Here is a 2,611-nt window from a genome sequence, read left to right as displayed (position 1 = left end):
GCGCCTGTGGCCCCCCCTTCCACCTCCAGGCCCCCGACCCTCTCTTCCTCTCCCGCTTCTTCATGGACTTGCTTCATTCCTGTCTCAGGAGAACACGGTAAGGGCCAGCCTGACCCTCGGTACACAGTCCACCCGTTCACCTGCTATATATACCCCCCATATATATCACCCTCTCACTGCTAATATATACCACCCCCTCACCTACTGTATGTACCACCACCATTCCCCCACCTGCCAGCCTAAAGGCAACAAGAGACCTTCTGCCTTCTTCTGAGAGAACAGCGCATTCCCTTTGGTATCCAACTCTGATGCTCACAGGCCCAATGAAGGGGTGCTAATTTGTAGTCTAATGCAGAATGGCATTAGCAATGTGGTCCCGTTTTATGTGGCTCTGGCATAAGGGAACAGAAAAGAGGAAGCTAGGATTGGCACCATGTCGTAGTATTTCTGATTTTTTGGTTGTTAATCATGAAAGTGAATGTCATTGTTATCATAGTTACAAACTATCGGTGATGTTTCTGTCCTGTCATAGATAGAATAATGATCTGGCAACCACTCACCCACTGACTGGCCTTTTAGAGTCTGGGCTCCATCTTTGTATCTGGTAGACACACAATGAGCTGGAACTGTTTGTTTCCCCTTCCAAAAGTCAAGCACCTCAAAGACATTTTTTATGTCTCTGTAAAAATTGCATCTAAATCAATACACTGAGTAATAGAAGTTGGCATCAATCTCAGTGGCCAAGAACAGGGAAATGGTTAACTCAAATGATGGAACGTCCATCCTGTGGAATATTATGCAGCTATTAAATAATAATCACGAGGTCTATGGAAACAGGGAAAATGTTTACAGCATAATCTAAAGGAAAAAGTCAGATCACATGACGTATCGAGAGTATGAGTGTAATTAGGTAAAAATACATATGCATGGACATCAGAAGCAGGGAAAAATGAAAACAGTAGGTGTATTAGCTTATGGTGATATCTCTTTTTAAAATATTTTATTTACTCCTGTTGAGATGCTGATTGTTTAAACAAAGACATTAAGAGAGGGGGAAATGTTGCTATGGTGAAATAAATGAAAGGAAAATCATCGTCATTAGCAGTTGAACATTTAATAGCCTAACCACTGACTAATTTTAAAAAATGCCACCAACACGAAGTGACAGTAGCTGGTCCAGTGGGGTTTCTGCAACAAAAACACTGGTAAAGGAGAAGGAAGTCAAAGGATTTTTATTTTTAGTTCTTTACTAACCGTGAGTTACAGATGTATCCCAGGCGCACTTAGAAACTTTGCAACATACAAAGCCTGCCTACCCCTCTCCTCATTTTAAAACTAAGGAGGAGAGCCCCAAATCTGGAACCAAGTTTTGCCTATTCCCCTCACCACCTCCTCGCTGCCAAAGGGAAATACCTACTGGTGAACTGAAAGTTGAATTTGGACAAAGCCGGGTTATTTGAAAGGAAACAATAACAGCTACTGATATTTCCATCAACCCTCCAACAGGACTGGGACCCATTTTGTCTTTCTACCATCCCTCTCCTACTGGACTCTATTTTTGACCTTATATCTGCTCTTTGTCCCAATTTGTCCCAACCGGTTTCAGCAGAGGTCAAATAGTCAAGAGAAGAGTTTTATTTTCTTCATCTGGTAGGACTCTCCAATTCTACTCTAGGCTGTGGTGCTAGTGCGTTGTTACATTGTTTTGTGGCCCCTTTGACCAAATGGATCCCACTTTCCCTGAGGGCAAGCATCTTCCACTACTTGTAACACTGTGCTGAGGGTATAGTTAGCATTGAAGAAGCAGTCCATGAATGGAATTAGGAGACTGGAGGCCTGGGCGTGCCCCCCACCCCTGCCGCTGAGCTGGCTGTGCTGGGGCAGAGGAGGCCTGGACTGTATTCACTTTCTAGCTATGTGACTTGAGAGAGTTTCTAAACTTCCCAGTATTTGCAGACTGTAATAGCCTAGGCTTCTGTGTGATGTCAGAGCGTCTGCACGACCAGATAGGGATGGTCTTTAAAAACTAGGTAGTGTGATACAAGTAAAACCCAGTGAGACTTCCCTGGCGGTCCAGTGTTTAAGACTTTATCTTCCAATGCAGGGGGTGCAGGTTAGACCCCTGGTCGGGGAGCTAAGATCCCACATGCCTCGCTGCCAAAAAAACCAAAATAACCCTGTGAAAGGTTCACAAAACTCTGGATAAGCATAGACAATGATTTATATTGACCTTATAAATATGGATGAAAACAAATTAACTGTCCTCCCCCAAAAGGGGCTGAGGTATCCCCACGCATGTGTCCTTTGATGCCAGGAGTTGCTGACTTTGCAGTTTGAGACCACAAAGCTCCTAGAACCTCAAAGCCAAAACCCTATCCTGACTTTTCCAAGGAGACACGTCAGGGGCTTACCAGGCCCACACTCCAGTTAGGCACAAATCTCCAGCCAGGACCCAGGTGCTCATTGGCAGAATCTGGGTCCAGGGCTCAGCAGCAAGGGCTTCACAGTGCAAGAACGAAGAGGAGCTGCCAGTCAGAGAGGCCCCCGTGCCGGCTCTTGCCAGGAAATGGCTACCCTGTGTAACTGAAGGATGGGCCAGCGATTCCAAAAT

The sequence above is a fragment of the Physeter macrocephalus genome, chromosome 11, assembly GCF_002837175.3.
Source record: "Physeter macrocephalus isolate SW-GA chromosome 11, ASM283717v5, whole genome shotgun sequence".
Classification (NCBI taxonomy): domain Eukaryota; kingdom Metazoa; phylum Chordata; class Mammalia; order Artiodactyla; family Physeteridae; genus Physeter; species Physeter macrocephalus.
The sequence above is the reverse complement of the archived record's forward strand: the minus strand, read 5'-3'. Positions refer to the sequence as shown.